General features: G+C 45.0%; 1 long non-coding RNA gene across 5 annotated transcripts in view; it reads right to left on the reverse strand.

Moving 5' to 3' along the window:
• The window catches only part of LOC119934574, a 149,537-nt gene that overhangs the window by 12,694 nt on the left and 113,379 nt on the right, over positions 1 to 23,464 (reverse strand). For 3 of the 5 annotated variants that reach the window (XR_005452969.1, XR_005452968.1, XR_005452966.1), the window contains exons 2-3: positions 13,773 to 13,885; positions 2,712 to 2,941 (exon numbers count right to left, since the gene is read on the reverse strand). This is a non-coding gene — a long non-coding RNA (uncharacterized LOC119934574). The remainder of the gene's footprint in view (positions 1 to 2,711; positions 2,942 to 13,772; positions 13,886 to 23,464) is intronic. The other 2 variants (XR_005452967.1, XR_005452970.1) reach the window with 2 other exon arrangements.

The raw sequence follows: 23,464 nt of genomic DNA on the forward strand, positions 1-23,464 counted from the left end.
CTCACAGTCTTTATCCCCATTTAACAAATGAGGTAACTGAAGCACAGAGAAGTGAAGTAACTTGCCCAAGGTCACATAGCAGACAAGTTGCAGAGTCGGGATTAGAACTCTGGTCCCTCTCACTCCCATTCATTCATTCAGTCATGTTTATTGAGCAATTACTGTGTGCAGAACACTGTACTACATGCTTGGGAGAGTACGATACAACAATAAATACATTCTCTACCCACAACGAGCTCACAGTCTAGAGGGGGAGAAAGACATTAATATATATAAATAAGTTACAGATATGGATATAAATGCTGTGGGTCTGGGAGGAGGGAGGGATAATAATAATAGTAATTATGGTATTTTTTAGTCATTTACTGCGTGCCAAAAACTGTTCTAAGCGCTGGATAAAGGGAGCAAGTCAGAGCAACACAGAGGGCATGGGAGAAGAGGAAAAGGGGCTAGGGCACTGGGAAAGAAGAGGAAAGGCCAGACCCATGCTTGATGCACTAGGCCATGTTTCTTATCTGCTTGCTTGCTGCCAAAGAGATGCCTCCTCTGTGGAGGAAATGAGAAGGAAAAAATGGAGAATGCAGTCCTGTTCTGGTCATGACATTTCAAATGCAGTGCTCAAACCTCCACATTTTTCTGGTTTCAACTGCTTTTACAACTAATCCTTATGGGCAGAGAATGTTTCTGCTAATTCTGATTTATTGCAATCTTCCAAGCACTTAATACAGTGTTCTGAACCTAGTAAACACTCGATAAATACCACTGATTGATTGATTGGTGATGTGTGCTTCCTTTCTCCAAAGGATGGAAAGTGAAGGCACTTTTAGAACCTTAGCACTGGAGCCAATTCCTCTTTGAAATGTCTCCTTTCGATTGGCCGTGTTGTCATCTTACCCAGAGGGGATCCAGTGAATGCCACTTAATGCCGATAAAACAGAAGAACTGGATTGTCTGTGATGTTCTCGCTTCCAGCCTGGTGTCAAGACCATGTTGTTCTACTAGATTCCCTCTCTTTTTTGTTCTGACTTTATGCCCTAATCAGTGGGAAATGGTGGCTTTGGCTTTCCAATACTGCTAGTACTCCGCTAGCCCATCAATAATAATAATAATAATGGCATTTATTAAGCGCATACTATGTGCAAAGCACTGTTCTAAGCGCTGGGGAGGTTACAAGGTAATCAGGTTGTCTCACGGGGGGCTTACAGTCTTAGTCCTCATTTTACAGATGAGGTAACTGAGGCACAGAGAAGTTAAGTGACTTGCCCAAGGTCACACAGCTGACAATTGGCGGAGCCGGGATTTGAACCCATGAACTCTGACTCCAAAGCCCGTATCAATCAATCAGTCTGTGCTGTTTATTGAGCTCTGACTGTGTGCAGAGCACAGGACTAACCACTTGGGAGAGTAAAGTACAATAGAGTTGGAAGACCTCTGTCCTCAAGGAACTTCCACTCTCTTGTCGGCAGAGAATGTGTCTGTTGTTATAGTGTACTCTCCCAAGAGCTTAGTATAGTGCTGTGCACAAAGTAAGCACTCAGTAAATACAACTGACTGACTGACTGACTGACTTGTTCTTAATCTAGGTTTTCTGGGGAAAGCTAAGGCCTGGTGTGGCTCCCTCTGCCCTGGCGACTGCAAAGATTATGCTTCACAGACCCCTAAATGATCTTTTCCCTGACTCAGGTTTATAGCCGTAAGTTCCTTAAGGGCCAGGTACGAGGGCCATCTCTAATGTACTGCACTTTCCCAAAGAAGCAGTGTGGTCTAATGGAAAGATCACAAGTCTGAAAGTCAGAGGACCTGGGTTCTAATCCCACTTGTCGGCTGTGTGACCTTGGGCAACTCAGCTCCTCTGGGCTTCAGTTCCCTCATCTGCAAAATGTGGATTTAATACTTGCTCTCCCTCCTACTTTGATTATAAGGCCCCCCGTGGGACCCCGATTATCTTGTGTCTACCCCAGTGCTTAGTATAGTGTTTGGCACATAGTAAGTGCTTAACGATAACCATAATTATTAAATGCTTGGTACAGTCACAGCGTGGCTCAGTGGAAAGAACACAGGCTTTAGAGTCAGAGGTCATGGGTTCAAATCCTGGCTCCTCCAATTGTCAGCTGTGTGACCTTGGGCAAGTCACTTAACTTCTCTGTGCCTCAGTTGCCTCATCTGTAGAATGGGGATTAGGACTGTGAGCCCCCCGTGGGACAACCTGAACACCTTGTAACCCCCCCAGCACTTAGAACAGTGCTTTGCACATAGTAAGAGCTTAATAAATGCCATTATTATTATTATAAGTGCTCAATAAATGTCACTGATTAGTAGGAGAATAACCTTCCTGAGTTTTGATTCCCCTGAGCTCCAGTCCTAAAATGCCAAAGGGGGAGGTCACCAGGTGATGTTTGGGAGACTGCCTTCACTTTCCCGTCCCTCAGCGAAAGGAAGAAAGTGTCACCAGTGAAAAAAGCAGTTGAAACCAGAAAAAGTGTCTCCATCTTCTAGTCAAATCCCCATCTGGATACCTGGCAGTCACTTCACCATCGATATACACCGATAAAAAGTCTCAACAACTGTTTCTGCTTGACCCGGTGCAAAGTGACTTTGCTCTTCATTAACCACCTGTGAGGAAGTTGACAATCCCCCACATCCCTTTTCCACCCCTTCAACAGTGATCTCCATCACCATCTCCTTCAAATGTGAGGGGCGGTGACACCTACCAAAGGCACGCGTTCATACCGGGAATGCCATTTTTCTACTAAGCTCTAGTGCTTGAAATGCAGCCCTGAGCCTATCTGAACTTCTTCGTCACGTCATCCTTCTTCCACCTTAGTGGAATTTTTCATACTTTGCGTACTTATCTCGCAGGTCACTGATGGATCTTCAGCACTTCCAAGTCAAGTGATATATCCCGCAGGTGCTTTAAACGTGCCTCCCCAGAAGATTTCACCTAAATGGTGTGATGTTAATTGATCAGTGATATTTATTGAGCATTTACTGTATGCATAGCACTGTACTAAGCACCTGGGAGAGTGCAATATAATAGATTTTGTAGACATGTTCCCTGTCCACAAGAAGCTTACAGTCTAGAGGGAGAGACAGACATCATTGTAGATGAATAGATTATGGATATGGACATAAGCGCTTTGAGACTGAGGCTTGGGGGTTGGGGGGATGACAATTAATACTCAAAGGGTACACACAGATCCAAGTACATAGATGTAGAAGCGAAAGGGAGTCAGGGAAAAAACGATTTAATCAGAGATGTGCAGCATGGCCTAATGGGCTACAGCATGAGCATGGGAGCCAGAAGGAACTGGGTTCTAATCCTAGGCTCCATCACTTGTCTGGCACGTGACCTTGAGCAAGTCACTTCTTTGGGCCTCAGGTACCTCATCTATAAAATGGGGATTAAGACCGTGAGCCCCATGTGGGACAGAGGCTGTGTCCAACATAATTACTCAGTATCTATCCCTAATCAGGTCCCACATGGATCTCACAGCCAAAGTTGGAGGGAGAACCGGTATTGAACGCCTTTTTTGCAGGAGGGACATTCATTCATTCATTCAATAATATTTATTGAGCACTTACTGTGTGCAGAGCACTGTACTAAGCACTTGGGAAGTACAAGTTGGCAACATATAGAGACGGTCCCTACCCACAGTGGGCTCAGGGACACTGAGGCACAGAAAAGTTAAATAGCATAAGAAAGTGTACATCAAATGCATAGAATACAAATCTATGGAAAAAGCAAATCATTTCGTTTGTACAAAATTCAGAAAAAGAGATTAAAAAGAAAACAATCCAAGTTTGCTAAAATACAGGCACCTCTCTACAACCCAGTGCTCACAGTTCTGGTGCTGGGAGTAGATGCTGATGGGGACCCTTAGCAGAGGCTGGGGTGGTTTTACCTGCACTGGTACATGCCACTCTTCTGCTCACTCAGGAGCTCATCCCTCAGTTTATCCCCATTTACATGACATTTCACCTCCTCTAAAGTGTTTGGTAACCTCTCAGGGTCACACCTGAAGAGTTTTCAGTACTCTACCAGTCTCGACTACGGGAGGGAGAGTCAAGCAGAGTCATACCCATTCCATTCCAGGCTTGTGTGCTATCTAATGAATGGCAGGCAATCTGCTAAAAGTCAAAACTCCCCTGTGCTGGGCAGCAGGGGCATGGAAGAGAGTCGAGGGCAGATACTCGTTTACTGCGTGGAAGGAGGCAATGGTAAACCACTTCCGTATATTTACGAAGAAAGCTCTATGGATACACTACCAGAATGATTGCAGATGGAGGTGGGGCATTCTGGGATAGCTGTGTCTATGGCGTCGCTATGGGACGGACACGACTCCATAGCATAAGACAACAAACATGACATTTCACCTTATCTAAAGTGTTTGGTGGCTTCAGAAGATGTATGAAGATATTATTATTAGTAGTAATAGTAGTAATAATAGTAGTACCTATTAACTGCTTACTATGTGCCAAGCACTGTTCTAAGCCCTGGGGTAAATACAAGTCAATCATGTTGGACACAGTCCCTGTCCCCTATGGGGCTCACAGGTTTAATCCCCATTTTACAGATGTGGGTAACAGAGACCCAGAGAAGCTAAATGACTTGCCCAAGGTCACAGAGCAGACAGGTGGTGGAGCCAGGATAAGAACCCGGGTCCTTCAGACACCCTGGCCCGTGCTCTAAAGACTAAGCCACGCTTAAAACTAGATCTCTGGGGGACCCCACTCTTTGGGTCTCTCCACTCTGAAATGGAGCCACTTACTGCTACCTTCAGCTGCCCATTTTCTTACCAGTTTTCAGTACGTCAAAATATGTCTTTCAGTCTTTTTTTCTCTTATGGTAGTTGTTAAGCACTTACTATGTCCCAGGCACTGTGCTAAGCACTGGGGTAGATACATGCTAAATACGTTGGGCACAGTCTCTGTCCTACATGGGACTTACAGTCTTTAGCCCGATTTTACATATGCGGGAACTGAGGCACAGAGAAATGAGTTGACTTGCCTAAGCTCATGCAAGCAGACAAGAGGCAGAGTCAGGATTAGAACCCAGGTCTCAGGCCTGTGCTCTATCCATTAGGCTAATAGACCATGTTGTTTCTTGGATGACTCAGTTTTTTAAAAGCCTCTGGGGAAGACTCTTGCCAAAGACTTTTTGAAATTTAAAAATTCTGGGTCTACCAGCTCCTTTCAATCCACAGGTTCACTGATCCATTCAAAGAATACTAGCAGAGTTAAAGAAGCATGATTTCCCTTTCAAAAAGCACGCTGTCTCTCCCAACAGGTTGTGTTTACCTCTGTGCTCACTGATCCTAAAATTAAAGATTCTATGCATTGCCTCATTATGGAAATGATACTCACTGGTGTATAGCTCCCAAAGGAGATACCATAGTTGGGCGATATTTCATCATATGGCCAGCAGGGCATATGGATGGTAATACTGGCAATTTGCCTGGAATACTGAAATGAAATGCCAACTGCATCCTAAATTCCATCTAGGTATGTTTCTTTTGGGTAAGTACAAACCCCATTAGGTCCATAAACTCCCAAAGTTACCTTCTTATTGATTTGAGATATGATAGTGCTCCTCCAATCCCCTGGGATAGTGGCCATTTACAACAATAGGCCACACCCTTTCCAGCAATTATGCAACTGCCCCTGAGTTTTTTCAGAATACTTAGGTGGATACCAGGTGTTCCTAATGATTTGTTTACAACTGGTCTATGTCAGATATATCTATTTTATAACAGATTAGTGTAAATCATCCCAGGTCAGGAAGATTGATCCAGGACCGCCTTCCAGGATTCTTCAAACCAACTTCCTCAGTAAAGAGAACTAAAGAATTATTTAAATGTTCAGCTGTCTCCTTTTCACCAGAGTGAACATTTTACACCATAATTATCTGTGATTCTACTAATTCTTCAGCCAGTTCCCTGTTTTGACAGATTGAGCGAAACATTTTTTCTATTAACTTTAGGTGTCTTGATCTGCTTGAGAGAAGCAGCGTGGCACAGTGGAAAGAGCCTGGGTTTTGGAGTCAGAGGTCATGGGTTCAAATCCCAGTGCTGCCAATTGTCAGCTGTGTGACTCTGGGCAAGTCAATTAACTTCTCTCTGCCTCAGTTACCTCATCTGTAAAATGGGGGTGAAGACTGTGAGCCCCCAGTGGGACAACCTGATCACCTTGTAACTTCCCCATGCTTAGAACAGTGCTTTGCACATAGTAAGTGCTTAATAAATGTCATTATTATTATCTTCAAGCCCCCATTTCCTTTTTGTAACTTACCTGTCTTTCTTTATGGACTTTCCTGTTCTTTTTAAGGTGAGCTTTCTATTTCTTTAGGATGATTCTTTTTTCCTTCAATAGCCCCTGTTACTTTGCTAGTTAGTCACAAAGGGATTTTGATCACCCAGTTTGCATTTTAAATTCTGTGACATTTTCCCTGGTTTCTAATGGTGTTTTTAAACAGCCTACAGGCTGCTTGTAAAATTTATTTTTAATCCTACTGTCATGTTTTTCCTAAGGATCACATTTATCGCTTTTCTAAAAATGTAATGTCCTTGTATGATTTTTCTTCTGGCCTTCCCCCTTCCACCAGAAGGCTAAACTAAATTACAGTGTGAACATTATTACCGAGTAACTCTTTCATAAATACCTGCACTACATTCTGTCCTCTTCTCAGAATTAAATCCAGTCACAGATTTGTCAATCCTAGGAGTCTTTTTGACTTCCAGTCCTTGCCCTAGTTCAGTCAATCTAGGTGTGGCTAACTGAAATCTCCTGGTATTCCACGTACCCTAGTTTTACACTTCTTCAGCCTCATCTCACATTTCCTTCTCACTTCCCTCCCTTTGGTAATTCCTATTTCATTATTTTGGTTAAAATTGAAATTTCTAAGTGCTAGGATCCCTTCTTTCGCCACCTGCCCAGTAATAATTTGTATGAGTTCCTGTTCAGGTTGTCTATCACATACACTGTTCCTCCTATCCCTTTCTGCACATTCCTAGCATGGCTTAGTGGCAAGAGCACGGGCTTGGGAGTCAGAGGGCATGGGTTCTAATCCTGGCTCTGCCATTTATCTGCTGTGTGACCTTGGGCAAGTCACTTAATTTCTCTGTGCCTCAGTTGTCTCATCTGTAAAATGGGGATAAAGACTGTGAGCCCCACGTGGACAACCCGATTACCTTGTATCTACTCCAGTGCTTAGAACAGTGCTTGGCACATAGTAAGCACTTAACAAATACCATAATAATAATTATTATTATTATTATACAGTGCAGAGCCAAGAAGCACTGGATCTCATTGTTTTCCTGTAATAATGATAATCATAGTAATAATAACAATGACTGTAGTATTTGTTCAGCACCTACTGTGTGTCAAGCACTGTACTAAGCACCAGGGTAATACAAGGTAATCAGGTCCCACATTAGGCTTACAGATCACTTAGGAGGGAGAATTGGTATTGAATCCTCATTTTGCAGGTGAGGCTCAGAGAAGTGAAGTGACTGCCCAAGGTCACACAGCAGGTACGTAGCAGAGCAAGTCCTCTAACTCCCAGGCCTGTACTCTTTCCTTTAGGCGATGCTGCTTCTCCTTCTCAGAGATGCCCTTGAAATCAAGATTCTCACTAGCTGCTGCCAAGTCATCAGATAGAGGCACTTGGATATTCTGATTTTGCTTTCCTGCCAGCTTTCCAGTTTCCTTATTGGCTGAATGGTCTAATTTACCCACCTCATTTATCTGTTCTGTAAGATAGAGCAAGGGCCTGGGGGTCAGAAGGCCATGAGTTCTAATCCCAGCTCCACCACCTGTCTGCCATGGGACCTTGGGCAAGTCATTTAGTACAGTGCCTGGCACATAATAAGTGCTAAACAAATACCATAATTATTATTATTAGTAGTAGTAGTAGTAATAATGGTAATAATATCTTCTCTGGGCCTCATCTGTAAAATGGGGACTAAGACTGAGAGTCCCATATGGGACAGGTACCGTGTCCAACCCAATTTGCTTGTATCCTTCCCAGCACTTAGTACAGTGCCTGGCACATAGTAACCACTCAACAAATACCACAATTATTATTATTATTATTATTATCATTATTATTATTTTTATTACTACCCCCAGAGCTTCCATGGCTTCTCAGGATTTGTGTCAATCTGGGCCTCCTGCTTTTCCACATTCACCACCTTTCCCCTAGTTTCTAGTTTAGAAGCTGCTCTGTGGGTTTTTTTCATTTCTAATACCACCAGCCAGGTGCCATTTTGGTTCATCTTGGATTCCATTCCTCCTGTCCCCAAAGTCCCTCTCCACTCCCAATTCCTAATGCATCTAAATCCCTCCTCTCTGCACGTTCATCTCATCCATGCATGGAGCCTTCGTACCTCTACCTGCCTCTGGGGTTCTGCCAGTGGACCTGGCAGCATTTTACCACAGTTTTCTCAGAGGGTCTGGACTTTAGAACTCCTACAGCCTCCATCAGACCCCTGGGGCTGCCTTTCTACAGTTCCCCATCTCAATGGTATGATATATACCTGCTCCTTGTATTCAAAGATCACCTCACCTTTGAGTGTGTGGGTAGCTGAGAAGGTCAACCCAGGGCCCGCAGTCCTGGCCAAACTGTGCACACAAAAGTCCATCCCTTGTGTCATCATGTTTAATGGCTGTTACGCCCGGCACAATTTTCTGTTCTGCCTCTTTCCAAGTCGTTCCTCTAAATGGTAGGTCTGTCCTCGGCAATTGATTCCCAGTTTTCAGTTGGAATGCAGCACCATTTGAGGCCTCGTCTCACCACCCTCTGCCCTCCTTGCTTTTGGATTCTCAGTTTCAGTTCTCTCTACAGCAGTTGGTTGAGTACCCCGCTGTTGCTGAAAATCCTCAATACCTGTTCTCCTTCATACTTAGAATGTGAGCTCTGGTCGGGATGGGACCTTGCCCGACCTGAATACCTCATATCTACCGTAGGGCCTACTACAGTGCTTGGCACATAGTAAGTGCATTACAAATATCACAATTATCGTTATTATTTTCCCAGTCCGGGCATCCATGTTCAACTCATTCCTAGTGGTTGACTCTCATTTCTGAGCCTGACTGCAAGCTGTATCTCCTTGTGACAAATCTTCCGATGGACAGTGGGTAAATGTTCCCAGCTTTATCTTTTCAAACGCAGCTTCCTGTTTGTCAGGCAAAGTATTTTTTCTTGCCTTGGTTAAGAGTTGTAGCACCTCTGGAAGTCTCATTCCACATCCATTCATCTCTATTTATTGGGCTTTCACATCCCAGGGGACCTTCCTCATCTTCTCTCCTGACGCCTTACCCAGTTCTGTCAAGATAACATCCAAAGCCTGAAAGGCAGGAGAGAAATCCCACACTTCAGGGGAAAGAAATACAACCCCACAAACTGATATGAGAAGAAGAATGGAGACCAGGCCTTTCCCAAACCCCCATGAAATAGTGTGCTTGGCAAAACCCTTGGAAGACCTAACAGCGAAGAAGTTCAGTGTTTAGTGTTGGCTTTACTTTGAGTTCCAGGCCCAGTCAATGAAATGAGTAAAACCACTCATTTAATTCATTCACTTAATCGTATTTACTGAGCACTTACTGTGTGCAGAGCACTGTACTAAGCACTTGGAAAGTCATTTTAACCCCCCCCACACACATACACACACACAATTCCCCTTGCATGTGCTCATGTGATGCAGATTCCTCCAATAATAAGGTGAGTCTCCATAGACTCAGAGAAGCAGCACGGGGTAGTGGATAGAGCATGGCCCTGGGGAGCCAGAAAGTCATGGGTTCTAATGTCGGCTCCGCCATTTGTCTGCTGTGTGACCTTGCACAAGTCACTTCATTCTCTGTGCCTCAGTGACCTCACCTGTAAAATGGGGATTGAGATTGTGAGCGTCACATGGAACAGGGACTATGTCCAACCTGATTTGCTTGTACCCACCCCAGCGCTAAGTACAGTGCCTTCCACATAGTAAGTGCTTAACAGATACCATTGTTATTATTAGAATCCCAAGTCCCCAAAACACACACACTCACACATGCTCTTCTGATGCAGATTCATTCAGTAACAAAGTAAGTTTCTGTAAAATCGCAAGCCCCCCACCATGCGCACACATCCACACATCCACACTTGCACAAGCCAGCAAGATGCAGATTCCTCCAATAACAATGTAAGTCTTTGTAGAATCCCAAACCACCCCCCCACACACACACACACTCACACACACACATACATACATGGTGTCTGGCATCATCCTCTGGCTGCCAAGTCAGCCGGAGTCAATCAGTCAATCAATCAATCAGTGGTATCTATTGAGCGCTTGTGAATCTTGTTAAACCCTTGCTCCATAGAGAAGAACGTGAAAGACAATGTCTTGGCACCTCAGATGATGCAGAGAGAGGAGCTGAGGTAGGCAGAGGGTGGGGGGATGGTCTGGGGTGGGATGTACTGACAGCCCCTTCTGGCAGGTGTCAATCAGGTGAGAACCAGCTGCTTAGGAGCTGGGACCCAAGGAAGATCAAGAGGCAGAATTGAAGTTTGTGGAGGTCCTGCAGGGAGCAGTGGTGACAAGATGATCTCTCCAGGCCCCTGGTGAGACTGTCTTTCCAGCCACAGCCGCACAGATCCTCCTCCTTTCAGTTTCCAAACCTTCAGACTTTCAGTGGGTCTATGGAGGAGGAGCAGTGTGGCTTAGTGGATAGAGCGCTGGCCTGGGAGTCTGAAGGACCCGGTGTGGTGAGCCACACCCGTTTGGGATCCCGCAAACAACAACAAGGAAGAGACTTCGCAAAAGCACTGAAGTGCTCTACCTGAGACAGGTGATTGAGGGGCCTGTGGGAGGAGTGGCTTTCTCTTCTTGTTCTACTCAGTAAGGACCCTGGACCAATCAGTGACTGCTATGTAGGGCTACAGCTGCCACGCCTCAGGCAGATAAAAGACGATCGGTTTGAATCTTAAGGGGGCAGTTGGGACATACACAGAGGTATGCTGGGGGCATGTAGAGGAAGAAGCATTGGCAGAATTGGCTCCTTTGACCACAGACTGGTATTGGACCCTTGGTGGAGTGAGTGTGTGTATGTATGTGTTACTATTTTGTTACTGATGTGCATCTAGCTTTATTTCTATTTATTCTGATGACTTGACCCCTGTCCACATGTTCTGTTTTGTTGTCTGTTTCCCCCTTCTAGCCTGTGAGCCTGCTGTTGGGTAGGGACCGTCTCTATATGTTGCCAATTTGTACTTCCCGAGTGCTTAGTACAGTGCTTTGCGCACAGTAAGTGCTCAATAAATACAATTGAATGGATGAATGAATGAATGTTGGCAGAACTAAGTTAAAAAACGTTTCCCAGTAACCTTGGTGATCAGATGTGTGGTTTGACTTCTATTATGTGTCACTGAGGCTCCACCAATCCAGGAAGGTATTTGGGGGGGGTTGTGACATCTGAGGTCTAATCCTGACCCTGCTCTTTGTTTGCTGGGTGACCTTGGGCAAGTAACTTCTCTGGGGCTCAGTTACCTCATCCGTAAAATGGGGATTAAGAGTGTGAGCCCTATGGGGGACAGAGACTGTGTCCAACCTAATTAGTTATATCTACCCAGTACTTAAAACAGTGCTGTGTCCAATCTGATCTACCCCAGTGTTTGCCACACAGTCAATGCTCAACAAGTATTATTATTATCATTATTATTATTATGTGTGCATAGAGATCCATGGGAGCAGAGCAGGGCTGGATCCATATTCACTAGGACATAAACTTCTGCCATTCCTAAGCCCCATCCACCAGCTCTCCTGACCGTTCCCTCCAGGATGGTCAAGAGTTCAGGGACCTGTGACTTCCGCCAGTCTGTTGGAATGCTCGAGGATGTAGAACCAGTAACTAGGCTCGAGTCAAGCCCGGAGGCAGCTAGTCCTAGGGAGAAGCTTCTCACCAAGTCAGGCTCGGTGCAAGGGGCTGCCTGGACTGAAGCTACTAAGTACATTGGAAACCAACATCTCACTTCGATGTCTCCCCCCATTCATTATCTCAATCAATCAGTTGTAATTATTGACCACATACTGTGTGCAGAGCACTGTATGAAGCACTTGGAAAAGTACAATATAACAGAGTTGATAGACATGTTCCCTGCCCACAAGGAGCTTACAGTCAACACAGGCATTAATGTAAATAAATTACTCATATGGACATTAAGTCCTGTGGGATTGAGAGTGGGTAGGCGAATAAAGGGAGCAAATCAGGGTGACACACAAGGGAGTGGGAGAAGAAGAAATGAGAACTTAGGGAAGATGGGCCTTCAATAAGGGTTTGAAGTGGGGGCATATTACTCCCCTCCTCAAAAACCTCCAATGGCTACCAATCAATCTGCGCATCAGGCAGAAACTCCTCACCCTGGGCTTCAAGGCTCTCCATCACCTCGCCCCCTCCTACCTCACCTCCCTTCTCTCCTTCTACTGCCCAGCCCGCACCCTCCGCTCCTCCACCACTAATCTCCTCACCGTACCTCGCTCTCGCCTGTCCCGCCATCGACCCCCAGCCCACGTCATCCCCCGGGCCTGGAATGCCCTCCCTCTGCCCATCCGCCAAGCTAGCTCTCTTCCTCCCTTCAAGGCCCTGCTGAGAGCTCACCTCCTCCAGGAGGCCTTCCCAGACTGAGCCCCTTCTTTCCTCTCCCCCGCATCCCCCTCTCCATGCCCCCGTCTCACCTCCTTCCCTTCCCCACAGCACCTGTATATATGTATATATGGTTGTACATATTTATTACTCTATTTATTTATTTTACTTGTACATTTCTATCCTACTTATTTTATTTTGTTGGTATGTTTGGTTCTGTTCTCTGTCTCCCCCTTTTAGACTGTGAGCCCACTGTTGGGTAGGGACTGTCTCTATGTGATGCCAATTTGTACTTCCCAAGCGCTTAGTACAGTGCTCTGCACATAGTAAGCGCTCAATAAATACAATTGATTGATTGGGAGAGAGTAGCTGTCTGTTGGATATGAAGAGGAAGGGCATTCCAGTTCAGAAGCAGTTGGCTGGCAAGTGGTTGGCAGTGAAATAAATGAACTCAAGGTACAGTGAGTAGGTTGGCATTAGAGGAGTGAAGTGTACAGACTGGGTTGTAATAGAATAAATGTATTATTGCTATTATTATTATATTTGCCAGGTGCTTACTAAATGTGAAGCACTGTTCTAAGGGCTGAGATAGGTACAAGTTAATCAGGCTGGACACAGCCCCTGTCCCACATGGGGCTCAGAGTCCAAGTAGAAGGGAGAAACAAGTATTAAATCCCCCTCTGTAGATGAGGAAAGCAAGGCCCAGAGAAGTAAAGTGACTTGCCCAAGTTCACAGAGCAGGCAAGTGATGGAGCTGGGATTAGACTGTGAGCCTGCTGTTGGGTAGGGACTGTATGTTGCCAACTTGTACTTCCCAAGCGCTTAGTACAGTGCTCTGTACATAGTAAGCACTCAATAAATGTGATTGAATGAATGATTAGACCTAAGTCCTCTGACTCCCAGCCCCGGGCTCTTTCCACTAGACCACACCATTCTATTTCGGATATAATGCTGCCCCGAGTTTTTCATGAAGAAAAACACTGCATTAATCATCACCGACTAGTCCTTGAACCAGCGAAGCACTCTTCACCTTCCCTCCCTAATACTATTTCAGCCTCTCTGCAATCAATTCTTCATGCAATTCCTTCTTTGGCATCCTGGGAAGGTACAAAAACAGCACAATTATTAATGTCTTAAAATCGGAGACCACTTACCAGATCTGTAAAAGCTTTCCTGTGGAAATCTCTGAAGAGAACACTCTCCAGGGTAACTTGCTGCTGTTTCTGAATGCCAAAGAGTGACTTGACAAGAATATCAAGCATGCAGCCTAACAACAAAGAGAAACAAAATGCTATTTAGAGTGGGATAATAATGCAAAAGAAAAACTAACAGTTTTCACCTATTAAATATTATGAAAGCAGACTCATTTTGGGCCCTACTCTAATGTCTCTTAAGGCTCATGTTGAAATCGGTCAATGCTAAAAGATCCAAAATTGGGTGATCATCTGTGGAATGAAGACTGCTTTACAAATTAAAGTCGGACCCCAGAAATCTCCTAATGAGCTGTGGAGGGGCAAAACAGAGAGGGGAATGGAGTTGTCTAAGGTCACAGAGGGGGCCTGGGGCTGGTTCAAAATTCATACTTAAATCTGGACACTCAGCCAGACTAACCCAATGGCCAGGCAAAAAATGGTCATGATCCTTTCTGTGATGTGACAGCACAATTGTTACCATTCCATGACCTGGGACTTGGATACTTGTACTTTTTTGCACAACTCTGCAAGGATGGACTAAAAAGTGATCAACTGAATCAAGCGCGCATATGTTTCCCATTCCTTCAGTCACCCATCCAGTGGTCTTTATTGAGCAACTATGGTGTGCCAAGTGCTGGACTAGAAACTGGGAAAGAGTACAATAGAGGATAAATGAATTATGGCTCTTTGCCTTCTGGAAGGGGGATGGGGAGGTTGGCAATGTTTTCTCTAGGAAAGATTGAAATGCTGAAGACATAACTCCGGGAGAACCAAAGGACAATAAAACCAAAAGAGCTGTAGGACATTGCAAGACATGGGGCTACTTCTGGGCTCTTAAGTACTCCGGTGGGGTTGTACGGTGCTTAATCCAGTGTTCTGCACACAGCAAGTCCTCAATAAATGCCATTGATCAATTGATGGACTGTCTGGTGTCCAACAGCTACAACAACGACACAGGCATTGGCACAACCAATGTTCTAAAAGTTGAGAGCATCACGTGGTTCCACTCCAGTCTCTCCCTGCCCTCTTTGTCACGTGATGCCCCTGTATATTTATTATTATTAATAATAATAATACTAGATAAGCACTTGCTGTGCGCCAAGCACTGCACAAAGCACTAGGGTGAATACAAGAATAATCAGGTTGGACACAGCCCCTGTCCCACATGGGGCTCACAGAGTAAGAAGGAGGGAGGACAGGTATTGAATCTTCATTTTTATTAATAATAATACTAATGGTATTAAGCGTTTACTGTGTGTCAAGCACTGTTCTAAGTGCTGGGGTAGATACAAGGTAATCAGGTTGTCACGGTCTTAATTCCCTTCTACAGCCCAGCCCGCACCCTCCGCTCCTCTGTGGTTAATCTCCTCACCGTGCCTCGTTCTCGCGTGTTCCGCCATCAACCCCCAGCCCACGTCATCCCCCTGGCCTGGAATGCCCTCCCTCTGCCCATCCGCCAAGCTAGCTCTCTTCCCCCCTTCAAGGCCCTACTGAGAGCTCACCTCCTCCAGGAGGCCTTCCCAGACTGAGCCCCTTCCTTCCTCTCCCCCTTGCCCCCCTCTCCATCCCCCCGTCTTACCTCCTTCCCTTCCCCACAGCACCTGTATATATGTTTGTACATATTCATTACTCTATTTATTTTACTTGTACATATCTATTCTATTTATTTTATTTTGTTAATATGTTTGGTTTTGTTCTCTGTCTCCCCCTTCTAGACTGTGAGCCCACTGTTGGGTAGGGACTGTCTCTATATGTTGCCAACTTGTACTTCCCAAGCGCTTAGTACAGTGCTCTGCACACAGTAAGCACTCAATAAGTACGAATGATTGATTCCCATTTTACAGAGGAGGTAACTGAGCTACATAGAAGTGAAGTGACTTGCTCAAGGTCACACAGCAGCAGACAAGTGGTGAAGTCGGGATTAGAACCCTGGTCCTTCTGACTCCAAGGCCTGTGCTCTTTCCACACGGCCATGCTGCTTTGCTAAGGAAGACATTATTAATTTTTGTGTGAAATGCACTTGTCTAGTGAATACAGAATCACTTGGCAGGGCTCCACAAAAGACTGCATCTTTTGAGATGCTTGGGAGAGTACTACATAAGAGTTGGTAGACACATTCCCTGCCTACAATTAATTTTACAGTTAATGGGGGCTTACTGTGTGCATAGCACTGTACTAAATGCTTGGGAGAGTAAAACGTAAAGTGGGTAGCCACATTCCCTGCCCATAACTAGCTTATGATCTAAAGGGTGCTTACAGTCTTGAGACGGAGATCGGAGTACTCAAAAATACTGTATTCATGTTGGGTCTTTAAATCCTCTTTGAAAGGTGCTGGATACAGATGTTTTTAATATTGCTTCTGAGCAAGAGAGGCAAGGTCTCCCCAACACAATGTTTCTCCATCCGAAAATATGCCAAAACCCACTGCCTCATGCATTTTAACCACTCCTATATAACTTTCCGGGGAAACAGATCAGTAAGTTGTTTACTAGTAAATGCGGCAACCTGCAAGAGAACCAGTCATTCTAATTACGTTTCACAAGGCACATAAATGGGAAACATTTCCTGTGCCCTTCTCCTAGTACAGCTCTCAGCTCAGCACAGAATACAAGAACTCTCCTTTCCAGTTCCAAGAGCATCTTCTCGTAAGAAAAACAAGCTTCCGTGGCTTGCCAGAGTGCTGTTTTGTGGCCTGGCGCTCGGGAAACAAAATGGAAGAGACTCACATGAACTGTTGCAAATTGAATTCCAAGTCGATGTTCGTTTCTGTACAGGGACGAGCCAAAATTTTCAGGTTTTTAAAGCAAACGTATTGTAGTTAAAGGGCAGTTGCACTGGGGGATGTTTTCCATTTGGAAATTTGGGCTCAAAATGCCAACCTTCCCAGGGCCTAAAATGAGACCTTTATTGAAGCAGTTTGGCACTGGGGAGGGTCATTAACTCTTTCAAGTCACCAAGGTTGGGTGGGGGGGGGGTGGGGGTGGAACATCAATGTATTGCAGCATTTCATGAAGATGGCACTAAACAGCCCCCTTGTGGTAGACATTGTTGTTGCTTCCCCCAAAGTAGCTCCCTTACACCCCAAAAGTCCTTTGATGCCATGGGAATATCAGCCTCATTACCCCCAGAGGTACCCCAAACTGTTGACCCGGTTTCTACTTTGGAAAAGTAAAACTCCACAGCGCTTTCTGTCAGGTTAGATTTTCAGATCCAAAATCAATTCATAATGTCATAGATTGTAAGTTCGTTTTGGGCAGGGATCGTACCTACCATTCTTTTTTTCATGGTATTTGTTAAGCGTCAAACACTTTTCTGAGCACTGGGGAAGGTACAAGTTAATTAGGTCAGACACAGTCCTTGTCCTGCATGGGGCACGCGGTCTAAGTAGGAGGGAGATCGGGTGTCCCCATTTTACAGTTGAGCAAACTGAGGCACAGAGAAGTTGTGACTTGCCCAAGGTCACACAGCAGACAAGTGGCGAAGCTAGGATTAGAACCCAGGTCCTTATGACTCCCAGGCCTGTGCTCTCTCGACCTGGCTACACTGCTTCTCTTTTTTTGTTATATCGTACTCTCCCAAGCACCTTGTACAGTGCTCCTCACACAGTAAGTGCTCAATAAATATGATCGATTGACTGATTGATACATGCAGAACAATGGGAGTTGGAGTTTCATGGCCTGGAAACAGCTTCACTCATGCCAATCTGCTACTTGGACCACTGATTCATTAGATCGTATTTATTGAGCACTTACTATGTGAAAAGCTCTGTGTACTAAGAGGGTGAGTACAATGTAACAATATATAGGTACATTCCCTGCCCACTACGGGTTTACAGTCTAGAGGAGATCTCCCTCTCAGCCCCCATACCCAGCGGAGAGACCGCCGCCTGTATTATATTCCCCTGCAGCATACTTGGTCAGAGGACTGAAGGAACTTTTCCATATGAACTCTTGCTGTTTGCTGTAAGTAGAGATTGCTGTAGAGACTCTTGTCTGCTTGAAGTTGAGACTTCCTTTCAGCCACATCGGAGCCTACAGCCCCTGTATTCAGAACTCTACACTTAGGTCAGCAAGGAAGTGGGGCCTGTCAACAAGGGTAAATCCTGAAATAAGCTCACGAGAGCCCCTATGGTTTCTTGAAAATAAAACAGATCAGCTGTTATCAGGGAAGCGACACAGGCCTTAGAATTTGGGTTCTAATTCCATCTCGGCCACTTGCCTGTTGTGTGAACTTGGGAAAGTCACTTCACTTCTTTTTGGCTCAGTTTTGTCATCTGCAAAATGGGGATCCATTACCTGTTTTCTTTTACTTAGTCTCTGGCACATGATAAGGGCATAATGAATACCATCATTATTATCTGCTCTCAGTGGTGACCTGATCGGTGGCAGGAGGTTGGATAATAATAATAATAATAATAATGATGGTATCTGTTGAAGCCCTTACTGTGTGCTAGGCAGTGTTCTAAGCGCTGGGGTAGATACAAGAGAATCGGGTTGGACACAGTCCTTGTCCCACACAGGGCTCACAGTCTAACCCCCGTTTTACAGATGAGGGAACTGAGGCGCAGTGAAGTGACTTGCCCAAGGTCACACAGCAGACAAGTGGTGGAGCTGGGATTAGAACTCATGACCTTCTGCCTCCCAGGCCCATGCTTTATCCACTAGGCCCTGCTGTCTTTAATGTCCCCTCCAGTTCTGACTCTCTGCATCTGAGAAGCATAAAACTAGGAATCTCAGCAAGGAAAGAAGATAATGAGAGAGGATTCGTTGAGAGTAAAGAAACTGCTGAATTAATAAAATAGAGTTTGGGCAGCTAGCGTTTGATGGCAAAGTAGGGGAAAGGGAACTGGAGGAGTGGAGTGAGCTTGTTTTACAAGTTGATTTATCTTCCAGGGGCTGAAACTATCCAGTCATCCTGAACATGGGAAACCGAGCTACCCTAATTAATAGCAATGCCTTCCATAAAAAAATGGATCTAATTTCGTGTAATCTCTCAAAGGGCAATGGGGATGTTTCTTTCCACTTCACTTCCTGCATTAACAAATCTGCCTCAGAGCTGGAGTTCACGCAAAGCTCTCTGCAATGTGCAGTGTTCAGACGCACCTCATTGCAGCCCGCCTCATCCTTCAAATCCTCATTACCTGTCATCTTGGCCGCCCATTATTTCTGGATAGCTTCCCGGCTCGCTTCTCAGACCGGAAGCATTCCAAAAAGGAAATGCCTCGATTTGGTAGGGTAATCTCCCACATTAGGCACTCCACCTCCACCTTGGCAATCACTCCCCAGACATTAGATATACTTTGTCTTTGCGATGCAGTGTGGTCTAGTGGTTAGAGGATGAGACTGGGAGTCAGAAGGTCGTGGGTTCTGATCCTTGTCTGCTGTGTATTTGGGCATGTTGCTACACTTCTCCAGGCCTCAGTTACCTCATCTTTAAAATGGGGATTAAGATTGTGAACCCGATGCGGGATGGGGACTGTGTCCAACCCAATTTGCTTGTACCCCCCCCAACCGCCAGCGCTTAATACAGTGCTTGACACATAGTAAGCACTCCCCCCCACCTCCTTCCTTTCCCCCTCCCCCTCCTTCTTCTCCCCCTCCTCCCCCTCTCCATCCCCCCGCCTTACCTACTTCCTTTCCCCACAGCACCTGTATATATGTATATATGTTTGTATGTATTTATTACTCTATTTTACTTGTACATATTTATTCTATTGATTTTATTTTGTTAATACGTTTTGTTTTGTTCTCTGTCTCCCCCTTCTAGACTGTGAGCCCACTGTTGGGTAGGGACCATCTCTATATGTTGCCAACTTGTACTTCCCAAGTGTTTAGTACAGTGCTCTGCACACAGGAAGTGCTCAATAAATATGATTGAATGCATGAATGAAATACCACAATTATTATTATCTTATTTCAAGTCTTACTACAACCCACCCCAACACCAAAAAAACTATGATAATTCACCCCGATGCATTAAGCCCACATGAGCAACAACTTGATTTGGTCACCTTAGTAAATCCAGACAGAGTATGTTTTCCCAAAGCGGAAATGGGGACATTGGATGCCCTATTCATCACTCCGAGAATGAAGGACAACGAAGGCATCATACTAATCCTCGGAGTCGGGGCTGGGATGGTTGGACCATTGCCTGAACTGAGTAAAGGCGTTGCTTTGAGTCTCATGCTCTTATTATCTCCAAAATGGTGAAGCAGCCTGGCCTCGTAGACAGAGCGTGGGCCTGGGAATCAGAAGGATCTGGATTAGAACTGAGAACTACTCATATCCCAAACTGGGCCCCTTCAAAGTTGGTCTGATAATAATAACAATAATAATAATAATAATAATAATAATGGCATTTATTAAGTGCTTACTATGTGCAAAGCACTGTTCTAAGCGCTGGGGGGGATACAAGGTGATCAGGTTGCCCCACGGGGGGCTCACAGTCAATCCCCATTTTACAGATGAGGTAACTGAGGCACAGAGAAGTTAAGTGATTTGCCCAAGGTCACACAGCTGGCAATTGGCGGAGCCAGGATTTGAACCCATGACCACTGACTCCAAAGCCCGTGCTCTTTCTGCCACTAGCTGGCATAGTGGGTAGAGCACTGGCCTGGAAGTCAGAAGGTCATAGTTCTAATCCCACCTCTGCCACATATCTGGTATGACCTTGGACAAGTCACTTCCCTAGACTAGGAGCTAATTATGGGCAGGGATTGTCTCTCTTGGTTGCTGTACTATACTTTCCCAAGAACTTTGTACAGTGCTCTGCACACGGTAAGTGCTCGATAAATACGACTGAATGAATGAACTTAACTTCTCGGGGCCTCAGTTTCTTCATTTGTAAAATGGGGATTAAAACTGTGGGCCCCATGTGGGACAGGGAATATGTTCAACCTGACTAGCTGTATCTACCACGGCACTTAGAACAGTGCTTGGCACAGAGTATGCACTTAACAAGTACCATTATTAATCAATCAATCATATTTATTGAGCGCTTACTGTGTGCAGGGCACTGTACTAAGCGCTTGGGAAGTACAAGTTGGCAACATATAGAGATGGTCCCTACCCAAAAGTTATTATTATTATTATTACTATTATTCATCCAAAGCTGGTTAGAATGCAAATGCTTTTTCAAAAACAACAGGATGGATGAAGTTTTGGCACCCGATGCTACCTCAAGAGACTTAAAATAATTTCCTAGTTTCTTCCTTTGTTTAATCTGTCAGTGAATTACACTTTCTGACCATGGAGAAAGGGATGGTGAGTAAGCAGTCCTAGAATATTCTGTTTTCCTTTTAAGACTATTATTATTATTATGTTATGTGCTTACTATGTGACAAACACGGTTCTAAGTGCTGTGGTAGATACAACTTAATCAGGATGGATACAGTCCCTGGACCACTTGGAACTCACAATTGAAGTAGGAGGGAGAACAGGTATTTAATCCCCGTTTTGTAGATGAGGGAACTGAGAACCAGAGAAGTGAAGTGACTTGCCCAAGGTCGCACAGCATGCAAGTGGTGAAACTGGGATTAGAACCCCCGGTCCTTCTGATTCCTAGGCCTGTGCTCTTTCCAGTAGGCCATGCTGCTCCTCACCATACCAAAGACTAAAAGGAGCCAATATGGAGGACTTCAATCAATCATATTTATTGAGCGCTTACTATGTGCAGAGTACTGTACTAAGTGCTTGGGAAGTACAAATTGGCAACATATAGAGACAGTGCCTACCCAACATTGGGCTCACAGTCTAAAAGACAAATTCCAATAGCCCTGGTTTGGGTGGAAAATCCAAACTCTATCACCCCAAATCATCACCTTCCCATTGTCATCCCAGCCCATTTGGTAGATAGTCCAAAAACAGCCACTGCTTAGTGTCAATCCATCAGCACTGCTTAGTGCTTTTCCTGTGTACAGACCCCTGTATTAAGCACTTTTATAACAGAGTTGGTACACACATTCCCTGCCCATAACAAGCTTACAGTCTAGCATCTTTCCCAAGGTTTCTATTCCAAGGAACCAGGCCAACAGACATCCATTACAACACTGCCGTCCCACCACGGGGAGAAAGGCAGAGGATCCAAAAGGCCCCATTCTCTCTTTGTCCCTTGGCACAGCTACTTGATCTCCTGAAGCAGGAGTGAAATCATTCATTCAATTGCATTTATTGAGCACTTACAGTGTGCAGAGCACTGTACTAAGTGCTTGGAAAGTACAATTCGGCAACAGATAGACAATTCCTACCCAACAACGGGCTCTTTTCAAGACTTTAAGTGCATGCCTGTGGAGAGAAGAAAAGAACGGAGGGATATGCATGGTCTTTTGCTGCCTTGGGCCAGTCTAGGTAGCACCGACTTGGTACCAAAGTCAAAACTACCGGGCTCTTTTTGGCTTTCATTTTCCTGACTCCAAGCTGCATTCCACATTCACAGAAAAATTAAGGCTGCAGATTTTATTGACCCTCTCACAACAGAGCTCTTCATAAATACTAGATGACGGCAATGGAGTGCTCTGGATTGACTAACTAGAGCCCAAGCAGCCTCTGGGACCTTGGCTAGACTTCAGCAGTCACAATTAACAACTTGGATCTTTTCCCTGACACAATCGAAGGTTGTTTTTCTTCTTTTCTGTTAATGGAAGTTGCAAACCATTTTTCTTGGTATTGCATGCTATGAGTTGTCGGAGGGGCATAAATATTTCCAGGCTCTATTTGTCCCCATTCCCACCAGTAATATTGAACGGCCCTCTCTGTCCTCATTTAGCTTTCCCTTAAGATGGAAAACAGCAGTCACATTTTGAGATGTCCAAATGAAAGGTGCCAGGGAGCCCAGAATGCTTAATCAAATATTAAAATGCCCAATGGAGACAACGCAGAGGCCTAGTGAGAAGGAGTATGGCTTAGTGGATGGAGATGGAAGTCAGAAGGACTTGGGTTGTAATTCTGGCTCTGTTACACGTCTGCTATGTGACCTTGGGCAAATCACTTAACTTCTCTGGGGTTCGTTACCTCATCTGTAAAACGTAGATTAACAATATGAGCCCTGTGAGGGCCAGGGACTGTGTCCAACCTGCTTAACTTGTATCTACCCCAGTGCTTAGAAAAGCGCTTGGCACATAGTAAGCACTTAGTAAGTCTGTCTTATGCCGTCGAGTTGTCTCCGACCCAGAGCGATGCCATGGACACATCTCTCAAAATGCCCCACCTCCATCTGCAATCCTTCTGGTAGTGTATCCATAGAGTTTTCTAGGTAAAAATATGGAAGTGGTTTACCATAGCCTCCTTCCGCGCTGTAAACTTTAGTCTCCATCCTCTACTCTCTCCCATGTCACTGCTGCCCAGCACAGGTGAGTTTTGACTTGTAGCAGATTGCCTTCCACTTGCTAGCCACTGCCCAAGCTAGGAATGGAACGGATATGCCTCTGCTTGACTCTCCCTCCTTTAATCACTCTCCAGGTGTGACACTGAGAGGGGAACTTAACAAGTACCATAATTATTATTATTAGTGGAAATAGTTTGAGAATGGACAGTGGGGATATCCAGCTGCCAGACTCTCCCAAGCGCTTAGTGCTGTCCTCTGCACACAGTTAGCACTCAGTCAATTCCATGGATTTAATTGCTTGCTTGACTGAACAGTCTCAGTCCTGCCACTGG

The sequence above is a fragment of the Tachyglossus aculeatus genome, chromosome 11 (genome assembly GCF_015852505.1).
Source record: "Tachyglossus aculeatus isolate mTacAcu1 chromosome 11, mTacAcu1.pri, whole genome shotgun sequence".
NCBI lineage: Eukaryota > Metazoa > Chordata > Mammalia > Monotremata > Tachyglossidae > Tachyglossus > Tachyglossus aculeatus.